The 15,891-nt window shown below is 35.8% G+C and overlaps 1 non-coding gene across 1 annotated transcript; it reads left to right on the top strand.

The window, feature by feature from the left end:
* The first annotated feature begins 7,881 nt into the window (after positions 1-7,881).
* LOC124892686 lies at positions 7,882-7,988 on the top strand. Its single transcript, XR_007050380.1, has one exon. It is a non-coding gene; the product is annotated as a small nucleolar RNA R71 (small nucleolar RNA).
* The last annotated feature ends 7,903 nt before the right edge of the window (positions 7,989-15,891 follow it).

Raw genomic sequence — 15,891 nt, 5'->3', positions numbered from 1 at the left:
TCTATTCTTATAGCAGTCTAATTGGATATCGGGTTGTTAGTTGCAAGGTTTAAGCTACAATTTTGGTCTTCCGACCTCAAATTTTCTATCTATTGAATTTTATAGCTACAACTCCCGCAGAGATACAACAATTTTTCTAGATTCATTAAGTACTCTTCTTGCAATTGAACCAAACAAGGCTTCTAGGTATATCCCTATCCTAGATGCTAATTCAATTCCCTTATTTCATAAAAAGGTAAGAGAACCTTGCTCCTTAATTTCCTCGTTCTAATATACGATTCTCCTCCCGAATTCACATGGAAAGATAAGTTTATTCTAATGGCGGCCAAGCATTAAAATAGTAATTTCAAGAAATTGAGAACAACCCAGATGATAATACAAAAAGAAACTACTATAAAAAATATTAAAGAGTAATCATGTTCTTGACCTCAACCCCAGAACAAGTTTATTTAGCCACTAATATTTGAAGAAAATATCAAAAACAAGTAATTAATCATATCCAAAATTCGTATTTAGGTAAAGAAGTTCAAAAGAAATAATAAGAATCCTAAAAGAAAAAATTTTATGCTTTTTCTCTCCCTGATCAGTCAAATATGATTAAGTCCATAACTTTATCGGCGTTAGCATCATCACCCAAATCATCACTAGAATCTCCATTATAAGACTGCTATTCATCCTTGGACTTATCATTAGAATAAGATATTCACCTTTTCTCGTCCGTGGGGACATCATCATCTACTGGCTCATCAAAATTAGGCCCAATGCACAACAAAATCCGATCATGAGGCCCTAGTGGGTAGTCAAGCTCCACCGCACGAATCTCCTGTTGGATGGCTAGATGCCCTCCAGTCCTCAACTGCAGAATAGTTAGCCCATACATACGGGTTGTGGTATTATCAGTGCAAGTAATACGCTTAGGCATAGTCAAATTCACACCATGAGGAGCTGTTCCTTTGGTGCGATAAATATCAAGTGGCCTATCACCAACATGCGATAAATAATCTATCTTCTCCTTTGGCACACCTTGTTGCCTAAAAAATTTAGTAAGCATCCCACCAAACCCATATCTCTGACCCCCTAAGAATCAGGCCTTCCTCATCGCCAAAAAAAAAATGGGACCTATATTGACATCCACATCATCACAAATCAAAGCATAAATAAGACACACCCTATCACGGGTCACCTCCGTCATATGTTTTCTATGACTAAGACAGGCATAAATGATTTGGTACCATAGCATGCCTCCCTATTCATATGAGCAAATAGATGTGATACATGTATACCTCCCTCTTTATAGAGAATCCACCTCGCCGTAGATCGAGTGCCACAAAGAACATGACAAATATTCTCATATGGTGGCTCAGTAATCATTATCTTCAGAGGCTCTGGATCCGCGAAGGGTGCACCTAGCAACTCATTAACAGTATTTGTAGTGAAAGTTATCACATGACCATGTACCTCAACCTTAGAATCTTTTGGGTTCCAATTCGCGTAGAATTCTATAACAACGCTTAAGTTGCATGCTCCCGACTTCTTAAAGAAAAAATTCATGTGGTGGGCCTCTATATTTCTCACTATAGATGGATATTCTTTCATCTAGCTAGCCCTATTAATAAATTGGTCGGCTGAATGTTTTGACTCTTTATATTGAGAGTACCACTTTCTTCCTGCTGCTACCACATCCTTAGTTCAAAACCTTATTTGACCCCTTGGAACTTGTGGGGCTGTAGGCACCTGATCAACTTTGCGAATCCTCTTCTGCCTGAGTTCAGATGGTCCAGCTACACTTTTCCCCATGCTTCTGTGTTGGTGGCTTCTCGACATAACACCTATTAAACATAGCATCCCACAAACATATAAAACAAGCACCTTCAAATCTAGCCACCACTAAGTGTGAAATTTACTCCACTTTATTTCCATCATATATTGAACATCATCATTCTAATAATCTTGAAATTTCCCCATGATTAAGTAAATCAACTCATTTATTTAGAAACTAAGTCACTTTGAAAGTGTACTTCATCATTTTAACAAGCACATAAACAATCTAATCTCGACATAGCTTATAGTAATTCATGCAATTATACCACAAGTATTCAAAGAAGTCAAAAAAATTTCAATAGTCCACCACCAGAGATTTACAAGTCACAGCTCAAATAAAACCCTCAATCTACGCAATTATTGTCACGTTTTCACTTAAATATGCCATTTATCATCTCAAGTCCACAAATCAAAACAAGTTTATGCCCTTTATCACTAACTATTTAGCATCCTAATCATTATTTACCATATAAAATCACTTTGACTAAATAAAGGGTACAGGACTTACCTTTGACTTTATGAAGAGAAAATGAAGGATGAATTATGCACCATAAAAATAAAAATCAATTTTCAATTTGAGGGAATTTAGGGGCGGCAGTAACACTAGATTTAGGGTAAATGGGTGAATAGGTTGAAGTCAAATTTATAGAGGTCACCCAGAATTGAATAGTTAACGCGATACATCATGTTTCAAATTGCAGAATCGATGCAACGCGTCATGGTTTGCATTACAGAATCGATGTGATGCATTATGTTCACGTCGCTTCTCTAGAAGTAGCATTAAAAATTCAATCTAAGTGTTGCCTGCTTGCCAACCGATGCAGCGTGAGTCTTACCACGTTGATAGGACTGACATGATGTGTAAGAACCACGTCCGTTTAATGTAAATAGATTTAGAAAAAATTTACAAGTGTGGGCATGATGCACATCGATGTGACATATCAAGATAGCATCAATCCAGACTGGAATTTGCATCCAAAAAATTTTCTATGGATAAATTTCACATACTTTTCTTATGCTTTACCTTTTTCTCACCATGAATCACCTATTTACTTACTCAAAGGCCTATGTTCATCATCTTCTCATCTTCTCTTTCTCCACCAAATTTTTCATTTCTACACAACAATCAAAAACAACAAAATTATTTAAGTAAAAGTGGATTGCATCCCACCAAGCGCCTTATTTTTTGTCATGGCATGAGTCATATTTTTGTATTTTTGTTGTTCTTCAACTACTAAAAATTAAACTATCAATTACATTACATTTGTGGGTTGCCTCCCATACATCGTCTTATTTTACATCGTGGCACAACTTAGCTCAGTTCTACCCCTCAGCATAGGTGATGGACTCCTTGTGCTTATCCGAATGATCAACCCAATCATGTTTTACATATTGTCCATTCACCAGGAACTGCTCTGTATTGTTCTTATTCCACAACTCTACAGCTCCATGAGTTGTAATTCGCACCACCTCAAAAGGTCCAGACCATTTAGATTGCAATTTACCCGAGAACAACTTAAGTCTTGAATTGAACAATAAAAAAAGTTGTCTGGGTTCAAACACTCTCTCTTCAATTTGTTTATCATGAAATGTTTTTGTTTTCTCCTTATATAGCTTGGCATTTTCATAGGAATAACGTCGAAACTCATCAAGCTCATTCAACTGCAATAATCATTTCTCACCCGCAGCTTTTATCTCAAAATCCAACTTTTTGACGGCCCAAGACGCTTTATGTTCTAGCTCCACAGGAAGATGGCATGCTTTACCTCAAACCAAACAATTTGGAAACATCCCAATGGGCATTTTGTAAGCTGTTCTATAAGCCCAAAGTGCATCATCCAATTTCTTCTCCCAATCTTTCGCTGTCCATTCACTGTCTTATGTAGTATCTGCTTAATCTCTTGGTTTGGCATGTCAATTTGTCCACTAGTTTTGGGATGGTACGCAATAGAAACCTTGTGCCTAACACCATATTTAGCAAGAAGATTTTTGAACCAAGTGATGATAAAGTGCATACCTCCATCACTAATTATCGCTCTAGGTGTACCAAATCTGGAAAATATGTTCTTCCTCACAAATTTCAGCACCACCCCTGCATCATTAGTCGGACAGCTTCCACCCATTTATAGACGTAGTCAACCACTACAAGAATGTACAGATTGCCTTTTGAAGCTGGGAATAGTCCCATAAAATAGATCCCCCAATTATCAAAGACTTTGACTTCTAAAATATTATTGAGGGGCATCTCATAACGCCTAGGTATAGTTCCTAACCTTTGACATTGGTCACAATCCTTCACAAAATCAATTGCATCCCTAAACAATGTAGGCTAGAAAAAACCTGATTGCAGCACTTTCCTAGCAGTTCTCTCACCCCCATAATGTCCATCATAAATGGAAGAGTGACAATTTTCAAGCACCTTTGAAACTTCAGCCTTTGGAACACACCTATGAATAATTCTATCTAGGCCCTATTTAAAGAGATATAGTTCCTCCCAAATATAAGCACGAGAATCATAAAGCAATTTTTTCCTTTGTGGTGTGGTGGCATCAGGAGGATACACCACAGAAACTATCAAATTCACATATCATCATACCATGGGAATTCAACTGCATCTATAGACAACAACTTTTCATCAGGAAACTCTTCCTTAATGCTAAGAGAGTCATCAACCATATCGTTTTGACTTTCCAGTCGTGACAAGTGGTCAGCAACTTGATATTCAACTCCGTTCCAATCTCGAACCTCAAGATAAAATTCTTGTAGTAGCAAAATCCACCTAATCAGTTGAGGCTTTGAATCCTTCTTGTTCACAAGATGCTTAATGGTAGCGTGGTCAATATGAATAATGACCTTAGTGCTAACTAAGTAAGATCTAAACTTTTCAAATGGATACACCACTGCCTAAATTTCTTTTTCTGTAATCATATAATTAACTTGAGCCTTATTCAACACTTTCCTAGAATAGTAGATCAAGTAAAATACCTTATCTTTTCTCTGAACAAAAATTTCTCCCACAACAACGCCAGTAGCATTACACATCAGCTTAAATGGTAACTCCCAGTCTGGTGCAATCAGAATTAGTACTTTAATCAACTTCTTAGTTAGTTTTTCAAAATCTGCTTGGAAATCATCCTCGAAGTCAAACTTTGCCTCTTTCTCTAATAATTTGCACATGGGGCTTGCAATCTTTGAGAAATGTTTAATGAACCACCTATAGATACTTGCATGTCCTCAAAAGCTTAGCACCTTTTTGACTGTGACTGGATGTGGAAACTTTTCAATCCCTTCAACCTTTTTCTTATCTACTTCGAGTCCTTTGCATGACACTTTATGGCCTAGGACAATTTCTTCCTTAACCATGAAGTGGCACTTTCCCCAATTTAGCACTAAGTTTGTCTCTTCACATCGAGCTAAAACTTCGTTAAGATTCTGTAAGCAGTTTTCAAAAGAATTACCGTACATAGATAAATCATCCATGAATGACTCAACAAAGTCTTCAACCTTGTCGAAGAATATCGCCATCATACATCCCTGAAATATGGCAGGTGTATTGTATAGGTCGAAGAGCATGTATCTGAACATGTATGTACCATAGGGATAGGTGAAAGTAGTCTTCTCCTGGTCTTTCGATGCTATAATAATCTAATTATAGCCGGAGTACCCATCTAGAAAACAATAACACTCTTGTCCTGCCAATCTATCCAGCATTTGGTCAATGAAAAAAATAGGATAGTGATCCTTACGATTTGCTTCATTCAACATCCGATAGTTAATACAGATCTTCTAACCAATCACCATGTGTATGGGGATCAACTCATTATCATCATTAATTACCACAGTCATCCCTCCTTTCTTGGTACACAATGCACTAGACTTACCCATTTCCTATCAAAAATTGGTTAGACAATACCACTATCTAACCACTTAATCCCTTTTTTTTACCACCTCCTTTATCACAGGATTTAACCTTCTTTATTGCTGCACTCTCGGTCTGTAAACCTCTTCTATGTAGATGTTGTGCATGCAAAATACTGGATTGATTACTGTAATATTGGATATTTGCAAACCAATTGGCTTTTTTCTCCTCTTTAGGAATGGTATAGCTTCCTTTACCTACACATCTATTAATACCGTAGACAAAATAATAGGCAAATTATCTTGGTCACCAAGAAAAACATATTTTAAATCAGGATGTAGAACCTTAAGCTTCAAGTTAGTAGCTTCATCAACTAAGGCCTTGGGTGATGGAACATTGGCCTATTCAATGGCTCGACAGGCACTTTGCTCGTTGGAATTACTGCCAAATTCATAACCTAGACCAATTCTAATACTTCCACATCTCTATAAAGATCATGACCCATCAAAGCTCACTCTAATGGATCATCAGACAACAACAACTACCAATGCAAAACAAGGTCAATAACTAATATAGATGACAACTCCTCATATATAGCTGGCAGTTTTAGTGCCTTGTACATATCAAAGACTTATACTTTATCATGCGCTCACATTGTCATTTTCCAGGATGCTATATTAATAAGTGACTGTCCAGTTGCTAAGAAGGGTCATCCAAAAATAAATAGAACTATAGGATCAGCCTCAAAGTCAAGAATTACAAAATCCACTAAAAAGATTAATTATCCTACTTGCAGCAAAACATCCTCGATAATACTATCTGGTCTAGTGAGTGATCGATCTAGTAACTGCAAAATAATAGTAGTGGGTCTGGGACTCCCAAAACCCATCTTCCAATACCACGATATGGGCATAAGATTTATGCTATTTCCCAAGTCACATAATCCACGTGTACAAATGATCTCTCTAATGGTAATCTCCAAGGTGAAACTACCTGGATCCATAAGCTTTATGGGAAATTTATTTTGAATCTTGGATGTGCACTCTTGAGTAAGTGAAATTATAGTGTACTCGGTAAACTGGTTCTTATTTGCAACTATGACCTTCAAGTATTTTGCATATTTTGGCATACTCTGCAGAATGTCAACAAGAGGAAGATTCACTTGAACCTACTTCAAAAGATCTAAGAACTTCTTGTAACTCACTTCCGATTGATGCTTTCTTACCCTTTGAGGAAAAGGTAAGGGAAGAGTCTTCTTCTCCACATGAATTTCTTTATTTGCCACTTTTCCCTTGATTTCTTTCTCTGCATTGTCTTTAGAACCCTCATCATTAATTGTGGGACAAACTTGCTCCTGAACTATCTTCTTAGTTTGTAGCCCACTCCTTGTTGTAACCATATTTACCTACTTAGGATTTATATCTGTATCGCCAGGTAATGCTCCTTGAGGTGTAGTATTCTGTGCTCCAGCAATATGGCCCAGTTGCAACTCTATATTTCTCGTAAGCAATTGTTGACTCTTTAACTCAGCTGCAAACTATGCCTGTTGAGTGTTAATTTCTATTGTAAATTGTGTTTGTTAAGACATAAACTGCTTTATCAATTCATCTATATTGCTAGATTGAGTAGTCGCCTGAGTATTCTAAGATGGCTATGGATTTGGTTGCACTTATCCCTTGTACTGATCTATATTCTGCACCTGATTTCTACTCTATGAGAAATTGGGATGGTTTCTCCAGTTGGGATTATAAGAGTTACCAAAATTTTTTTATCCCTGCTGATTTACATTCTCCACATAGTTGACAAAATCTGAATTAGCCGTGCAAGCATCAGCTACAAGCTCACCACTTCTGCAAAACTCACACCAAGAATTCACCTGTTGGACTGCATTTATTGTGGCTGCTAGTTGTGTAACACCCAACTTTATGTTATTAAGCTGAGTAATCATATGATTTTGTATGGCTGCGATATGTGCCTATAATGCAGTGAACTAATCTACCTCCAATACCTCTGCAACCTTTTTAGGAGTACTTCTAAAGTCTGCATGTTAGTTAGGGTTCCCTTGTGAAATCCGATTTAGCAATGTGTACAATTCTTCGTATGTCTTTTCAAGGGCCTGTCCACCTGCTGCTGAATCTAAGAGAATCTTTGTGTCTGGCTCCAATCCTTATATGAAAGTATGCACAAGAACTTCATTGGATTGATGATGGTGAGGGCAATTTCTGAGCATAACCTTAAATCTCTCCCAATCTTGGTAGAGATTCTCTCCATCTTTCTGTCTAAAACTCAAGATTTCACTCCTCAAGTATGCCGTCTTCACAGATAGAAAGAATTGAATAAGAAACTTTCGAGCTAGATCTTCCCATGCAGTGATGAAGAGTGGTAGTTCAACATGTAACCACCTTTTAGCTTCCCCCATTAGGGAGAAGGAAAAGAGTGTCAACCTGACATAATCAAGATTCACCCCTCCAGGAATGTATGTTTCGCTGATTTACAAGAAGGTCTATATATGCTGTTGCGGATCTTCGTGTGAAAGGCCATGAAATTGCCTCACTGAATTCAGCAATTGCACCATATTCTGCTTTAATTCAAATCGACTTCCTGGTTCGGGCTTGAGAATATTTCTCGTCACATGGTTCCTGAGAAGGATTGCTATCTCACGAATAGGTCTAGTAGCTGGTTGAGAAGGAACAACTGGAATGACAAGAGGTGGAATATTTCTCGCATTTGCATCCACTAGTTCATTTCTTTGTTCAACCATTTATTGTCTTTGTTGAAAGATCATTTCTGGTTCTGCAAAAGTCTCTACCAACTCTTTATCTCTCACCAGTCCTGGATTCAGCAAAACCTGCAAAAATTCAGCCTCTAATATCAAGTTATTAACATGTAAACTTAATATCAAAAACCAAAAATGTAGCAAATTACCAGTAACGGCGCCAAAAACTTGTTGTAACTCAGATACACAAGCAAGTGCACGTGATCGTACAAATAATATAGTGATATAGACAATTAGATATCGTTCCCACAAGGACTAAGCAACTAGAAATTTAACCAACTTCTAGTTTTAGACAATGAGTATTTAGTATTGTAAAGTATCAATATGATTTTGAACTTGAGAATAAAAATATAAAGTAATTAATTATAAATAAAAGTTTATGACTAATGCAAAGCAAACAACGGTTGTAAACAATAATGATAAGAATTCCAGGGTTGAGGCTTTACAAACAATTATACAAATCTTTATTCTTATAGCAGTCTAATTGGATATCGGGTTGTTGGTTCGCAAGGTTTAAGCCATGATTCTTATCTCCCGACCTCAAATCTTCTATCTATTGAATATTGTAGCTAAAACTCCCATAAATATACAACAATTCTTCTAGATTCATTAAGTACTCTTGTTACAATTGAACCAAACAAGGCTTCTAGGTACATCCCTATCCTAGATGCTAATTCAAACCCCTTATTTCATAAAAGGGTAAGAACTTTGCTCCTTAAAAGAATATCAAAGAGTAATCATATTCTTGACCTCAACCCCAGAACAAGGGTATTTAGCCACTCATGTTTGAATAAAATATCAATAATAAGTAATTAACCATACCCAAAATTTGTCTATAGGAAAAGAAGTTCAAAAAAATAATAAGAACCATAAAAAGAAGAATTCTATGCTTTTCCACCACTGCTATACTTACCAAAAGTGTTTGTAATTGTGTTCACGTGTTCCTTTTATACTTGAGAAAATTTCACCTGATCTGAAAGCCTTGACATGATGCGTCGATAATCATATTAACACAGCCAATGCGTCGCACCAACGTCGCATTGATGCACTGCAATTTACCTTTAAAAATTGGTCTAAGTCAATTTCTTCACCACACGATGCAACATGCTTAAATCGCATTGTGTCACTGGAATTCGCTCCTCAAAATTTGGCTAAGTGTCAAAACTTTAACCATCGATGCGATGCGCTGACATCGCGTCAATGCACTGGAAGTTGTAAAAGAAGAATTTTATAAGGCACAGAACTTATGCATCGACGTGATGCGTTGACATCGCATCGATGTATTGGAAATTATTCTTCAAATTTTAGCCAAGTACACATATTGACAGTTAACTCGAGGGATTGAGATAGTGTCACGTCACTAGAATTTTTCTCCAGTTTCTTTCTTTCTTTTCGTCAATCCTCAGCTCTTTTTTTGCTTCTTACTCTCGTGTATCTCCATATGTTTTTGACTTTGATCCATATGGTCTTTCACATCTTCATGATGTGTATCCAATTTTCTTCCAAATGCATGGAAAATTTACCCTGTATCTCTAATCATATCGGTTACTCACGAAACATAATTTAACTCACAATTCAATATAATTAGCACAATTTTCATTCTCAAAACAAGTATAAATATGGGTAAATAGTAGTGTTTGGACATATAAATATGCCTAAGATCATGCTTATTACTAGAACATTAACTTGCTAGGTGTCAAGAGCTCTTTGATTACTGTCTATTCCTTATTCATCACAGTCTCTCTTTATAAGTCAACAACTTGTCATTATTCACTAAATAACAAATATCTAGCATCTAACTAAGATTCCCCACTAGACCATATTCGATAATTAACCAATATTTTTTCTAGCCATCATAATCCCACTAGTCACTATTCATCAAATGATCGCTATTTACCATTTATTCACTTTTCATCTATCAACTAACAAATTTATTAACTAGCATCACTAGTCTACTAATCTTCGTTTAATAACTAACAAACATTATAGACTTAGTCATCCATAGCAACTAAGCATCACCATCACTAAACCCATTATCACTTATATCTTTAATAAAATCATCATCACTATTATTAGCCATCAACTCCATAAGTCCTCTTGGTCACTATGGTTCACAAACCCATTAGTCACTATTAGCCACTTAGGGAATATCCACCTCTAATCACTTTTTCAACCTTAAATCAACATCTATTCCACTTCATACCTTAAATTATTAGGAGACTATAACTGACACCTCTAATATTAACATTGTACCCAACTACACAAGAGAATAAATAAACTTATAATTTCCATACATAGGTCTAGCTAGGTTTGAACCTATAGATGTACACATAGGCAAATCAATAATCATTCTCCGGCCTTGCCGATCATCATCATATCATGAGTATCCTTCAAACTTTCCAGGTATAAATATAACATCACAATATCCTCTGTTCGTATAGAGTATCATCATATCATCAAAATATCATTCGGCTACATTGGGTATCATTTGATCATAATATTATCATCTGGATGCATCGGTATCGTCATATAATCACAATATCTTCTTTTCACACCGAGTATCATCATACTATCATAATATCTTTTCTCTTTCCAAGGTATCAACCTTTCATGATAATAGCCTCCAAACTTTCTAGGTATTATTTTATCATCATAATACCCTCCTTCCTTATCGGGTATAAATATATCATTATAGTATCCTCCAGCCTTGCCGGGTATCAATATATCATCATAATATGTAAATTAATATCATTAATAAAGGGCAAACCCCATGTGGGATGAAGTAAATAACAAGCCCCACGAGGGCTAAAGTAATTAAGTATAAAGGAAAAGCGAAGAAGAGCATACCTCCATAATCCAATGTTTATCATCAATGTCATTTTATCAATAGATATGTGTATAAGTAACATGAATATTATAAACTATCATCGGGTTTCCCCCCAGAACTTATATCTTTAACCAACATCTTCATCCATCCTATATCGAAGAGATTTGTCTATAAATGTGTACAATAAGTGGTAAAAACATTAACATAATTAGTCTTATAAAGAGATATCCTGAGTACAAGCATAATTCTTAGAATATCTTTACATATAGTCAGTAAGCGTGCCTTCTATCACTATTAAAATCATCATTTAAAATATCGACAATAAGAAAAATTTCTAATATAATTATTAGCGTAATAATTAAGGATGATCATGACATAGGCAATGGCATAGTCGACGGCCCGTCCACTAGCCTAATCAATGGCTTACTCATTGATGTAGTCACGACTTAGTCAAGAGTATAATCTAGGACTCATTATTACATAATCAATAACCTAGTCATTTAGACCATGGGCCTAACCATAAGTGATATCATGAACAACTGCCTATCAATAGTATATTCAATGGCTTATCATTGCCCTAAAGATAAATTATCACTAGTATGAGCAATATCTAAAGCATGACATAATCTATAGGTTATTCATAACGTGGTCAAAACAATATTTTTTGGCTTAGGCCATATTATTGTCACGGGCTCATTCAATAGTGTATTCGTTAGCCCAAACAATAGTCAATAACAATAACATAATTATTAGCTTGACATAAGATTTATCCTATAAGACATATAAAAGGAATAATCACTTAGGCATTATTCTTAATGCCATTCCATATAACCAAAAAGTACCAAGAGTCATCAATATTGCCTCTAAAGGGCACTCTCTAGTCGATTACTAAGCGTAAGGGTTCAAGGGAACTAATCCTAAATCTTGCCTAATGGTGGGTCAACTATCCCGCTTCTAAATCCTCGAAATGCATTGTAAGTTAATTTCTACCCCAGACTAGGCTAAGGTATCTAAATAAAGTCTTAGATATAGCAAGCCACCATAAACCTTAATGTTAATATTCTGCTCAAGCACTTTTACTAAGGCAACCTCCTCTAGTATAAGAAACAAAGGGTAATTTAACTGTAAGAATGAGCAACTAGAGCATTTCACCTAATATTGAATAATCTAAGGTATTTTCATGCTAAACATGAGTAATGAAGTCTATTCCATCTAAAGATAAAGGGGAATAAGTTAAGCCTTTCAACTCTAAGATTCACATAGCCTTAATGGTCCAATTAACCCAATTGTTAGAACTCATCAAACCAACATTTAAAATAATCCCAACAATAAGATATCATAATTATATCATGACATAGATCAATCTAACTAGTAATAAACTTAGCCTATTTCAAATCTGATGAAAGTTCAATAGACGGCTAAACCTTCACTTTTCCCTTCAAGAGAAGCTTCTTTAAGAAGCCAAGCTATCAAAAAAACATTATACACTTTACTACAAAATATCGATACCCATATTGTACCATTGTTCCTCGGGTCCATGATAACGCTCAATTTACACGTCAATTTAGTGCAAGGCGGTCAACGTCAATATATTTACCCAACTTTGGAGTCCGGGTCGAATCCACAGGGAATAATGTGAGTGGCAATTGAACTAATTTAAAACTATAGCTACAAGTTGAATTCAAACAACTGTCATGAAAAGATAAAATGGGGGTTTTGGAGATTAGCAAATAATTTTTGGTCACCTTAGTTTCAGCTTGTAATCAAAAGTTTATGGAAAAACAAAAATTATGTTCACTAGGGATTTTGGTACTTGACAGATGCTACTAGTGGTTCAAGATTCTCATGGTGGGTAGGACAACAAGTTATCTTTATCGAAGTTAAGCTTAAATGTCTCTCGACCTACTTAGGCATTTAATTACCTAATCCTCTCGGACTTAGGGAATTTATATTCACTGCCCAGATTTTACCTCAGGTTAACCAACCTTGTTACAGCGCTGATTATTAAGCGAAAGTTTAGTGTTTCCAAGTCCCTGTTAATAAGTCACTTCCTACTATATTTGATTTATTTCTCAAGCAAATTAAAGAAGGTGTTATCTATTGTTTGCAACCAACAGACAGTAATTAAAACATCAGAATTATCAAGAAGTCCTATCACCTTTCGAATCTTGAACACTTAGCACCTTATCAAGACTTAACCCTGAATCCCATAATTCAAGTTAAAGGAATTTATCTACTTTTGATGTAATAATTGAAGCAACTTGATGAATTCATTCTTTGAAAGATAAACTTACCACAAGATGAATAGAAACAAGAGATTCTCTGATTAAATCACAAAGGAAATCCCAAAATAATGATTAAAATCTATTCAAAGTAATTGCTTTTTTAAACAAAAATAACAACTAGAGAGAGAAAATAACAAAAATATATGTCTCGAAACTCAGGTTCGGAACCCTTCAGAAAACCCTAAACAAGGCTTTAAATAGTTCACCATAATTATGAAAACAAAATATTAAAATTCAGAATTTCCTCGGATTAGGTGACGCCATTTGTGATAGCCTATCAGGAGGCTGATGACTTATCAGAAATATTGTCAACTTTCTTTATGATATTGCTACGTTCTACCTAACGCTGATGACAAACGGTTATGCCCTATTAGCTCCTTGATGACCTATCACAAATGTCTTCAAGGCTTTTCCTCAGCTTTCATGTTTTACCTTAGGCTGACGGCAATATTGATGACTTATCAGCACCTTAACGTCCTATCAAAAAATGTCATCTTAACTTTAAACTTAAACCAATTCTCTATCTACTACTGACGATGATGCTGATAGCTTATCATAGGACTGACGACTTATCAAAAATTTCATCGGCCACACTTCCCCTTTATTTACTTCAGATTTCAGGTCATTTTCTTCCATTCTTATTGGTTCTCTAGCATCTTAGCTTCTACTGCAAAATCAAACATAAAGGAATCAAAAATGACAAAAGTTGCTTAAGACTTTGCAATTATTCTTAGTTAAAAGCCTCAAATATGTTAGCATTTGTTCACACATCAATACCCTCAACTTAAGACAATTGCTTGTCCTAAAATAACTCGGCACAACTAATAGAATACAAAGCACATTTGGCAGTCAATCATCCATATCATCTCAAAACAATGTCACCATCTCCAAAGTCAGTTAATTTAAGTACAATGAAGAACACCAATGCTACACACAGGAATCAGGATATGGCATAAATTCAGCTATAAAAACCTAGCATAGACCAATATTACACTACCCAAACAAGTTAGTAACTAGCAATGTAACCAGTGTGCCCTCAAACAAAAGAAATACCCCTCATCTCATATCAGGAATTATATATGTAACCATGGGGACAATCAAAACACTCACTCTCAGAACGAAGTTCCAATCAGTGTATGTCAAGTACCATAGGCTTGCCCTTATTTTCATTACCCAGATCTTTAGATTGGTTAGCTAGGATCACTATAAGACTTCTCTTAGGCTTGTAATGTAGGTTAGGGGATGGTATGCTACTCGATGGTATTTAAAGTGACTAAGCCTCCTTGACACTACATTAGCTTTTTGGGGTTTCACTCATCAGCCTTTTTCACTCTTCTCTTTTATTGATCGCAATTATTTAGGATGGGCGTACTCTTTTCTCAATTATGTTTTTTTCACAACTTTTCTTTTCTTGCTTTTTTCTACTGCACTCAACTTTTTATTCTTTTCTTTTACTCTACCTTTCTTCTTACTCATTTTACATCACTCACCCCTATGATAGCCAACCTCAACTTAGGCCATTTGCCTAAGTCAAGGTATACAGTGTCCAAGGAGGACCAGGGCCAAAATAGGTACATTATGATATAAACTAGAAAAGTGACAGGTGTCATAAAAAGAAATAGTCTAATCAGGATCAAAGCAAGGATCAAGGGATATTCTACATACAAGGAAGGTTATTTAGGCTAAAAGTGAGCTAATATCAAAATGGCCTATGATCCTTTCCAAACCCCTATCCTTCAACCAAGGTAAGACTAACTGGGAAAGTTTTGGATTTCAAAATACAATGGGGAACTGTGTAGGATCTCACACGCACTTGGCATACAAGTATATCACAAGCTACTACTCATTCAGTTCATGTAGCTGTTTAGTAATGATTACTACATCACTAAAACTAATGCCATACAAAGATGCATAGTGGTCTCAATCTGATGCAATCCACATAGTTAAATACTTAGTCCATTGGAGAGGTGCTCAAAAATCACAAAAATATGTTAACTGTCTAAGGTACTTGTATTTTTCCTAGTCAACTACAATATTTTACAACAAATCACAATATGCCTAAACATACTGACTCTACTAGGAACAAGACTCAGGGGAAAAGAGGCACAACAACAAAAACACCAAGAAGAATCAACACCCACAAGTAGTCCCACCCTCAAGTAATAATCATACGTTGTCTACAATGCATCAAACCAAAACAAGAGTGTCAGAAACATACTTGTGGCACCAGGGGTGCAAAGATCTGACGTCAATCACATAATATAAATACAAACAACAAAATACCTTGGGTTGCCTCCCAAGCAGCGCCTAATTTAGTGTCGCG

Source organism: Capsicum annuum, chromosome 1 (assembly GCF_002878395.1).
Source record: "Capsicum annuum cultivar UCD-10X-F1 chromosome 1, UCD10Xv1.1, whole genome shotgun sequence".
Classification (NCBI taxonomy): Eukaryota; Viridiplantae; Streptophyta; class Magnoliopsida; order Solanales; family Solanaceae; genus Capsicum; species Capsicum annuum.
The sequence above is the reverse complement of the archived record's forward strand: the minus strand, read 5'-3'. Positions and strand labels throughout refer to the sequence as shown.